General features: G+C 38.7%; 1 protein-coding gene across 1 annotated transcript in view; it reads left to right on the forward strand.

The window, feature by feature from the left end:
• Positions 1-1,247, forward strand: part of LOC102677831 — a 352,155-nt gene that overhangs the window by 67,939 nt on the left and 282,969 nt on the right. The gene's annotated exons all lie outside the window — the stretch shown is intronic.

Raw genomic sequence — 1,247 nt, forward strand, 5'->3', positions numbered from 1 at the left:
CGTTAAAATTGATCGTCGAAATTCATCGCGCTAAAAACAACAACAACAACAAGGATTGCGCTTTGACAAAATTTGCGAGGGCGCAGTTATTATCAAGGCGAAAGAACGCGCTTTGTGTCGGTTGTCTACCCTCGACAGTCGCGCAGCTCCGCACAAAGGAGGATCCTTTGTGTCTGGTCATTTTTGCCGCGGCCTCGAGAGTCCGCGTTTCGTCCATCCGATCGCTGCGCGTTTCGACGAGTCGCAAAAAAGGCCGATTGACCTTGAAAGCAACTGCCACCCGTTTGGAAGAGAATCGTTTCGCGCCGGCTGAAGAAAATCCGCTTTCCTTTGCATTTCCTCTTCGACCTCTTCCGTCTTATCGCCCCCTCTTCGAGAAAGCGTTATCGGTCAACTATCCCGTCTTTCCTTCTTTGCTCCCCCCTCCCATTCCTCCTTGCTTTCTTATTTCCACTTCCTTCCAAACCCTTTTTGCAAACTTGCTCGTTTCCTCGAACAATAGGGGACGTCTTCCCCTAGACTAGACTGTGAAGTTTCTGACAAATATTGTCCAAATATCTCACGGTGTATAACGCGAGTCATATTCGAAAAGTTGTGTAACAATTGTAACAATACTCGTTTCTTTCGAATTTGTCAATTTGTCATCCGACGAATTTACGTAGAGACAAGCTAGAAAAGATAGCTTTTGTAGGGACGATCAACGTCTATATAACACGTACTCTCTCTTTCTGATTATTGTTCAAACTATTTCTTTTTTATATAATATAATATAATATAATAATTCGCCACAATGCAACAGCTGTTGCGCGAATATTTTCCACGAAAATACACAAATACAATTATTTGACTATTTATGAACGATTTGTAGGCATTTGGAAAGATATTCCGCAGGGTGTAATGAAACTATTACATTGTTATAAAAGTAATTAAAAAATAATTTATTATAAAAACTATTTTGAATGTGAAATTTTAAAACATTTTATACAAAGCTGAGGTTGATCCGGATAATTTGGACAAAAAGTTGTTGTCTTTTTTAAATATCTTCGTGCGTTTGATTAGTCCGTTTGTCGTCTTTTATCCGAATAACATAATTTGCATACAGTCTAATACTTATATCAGAATTATTTTTCCGAACGGCGATATTATGTTGAAGGTTTTGACAAGGTTTCGTTACATTTTCAGATATCCTAACAATTTTGCAGCTAATAATTCTCTAAATCTTCTAATTTTGGGGTATCACGAGTCTC

The sequence above is a fragment of the Apis dorsata genome, unplaced genomic scaffold (genome assembly GCF_000469605.1).
Source record: "Apis dorsata unplaced genomic scaffold, Apis dorsata 1.3 scaffold_73, whole genome shotgun sequence".
Lineage (NCBI taxonomy): Eukaryota > Metazoa > Arthropoda > Insecta > Hymenoptera > Apidae > Apis > Apis dorsata.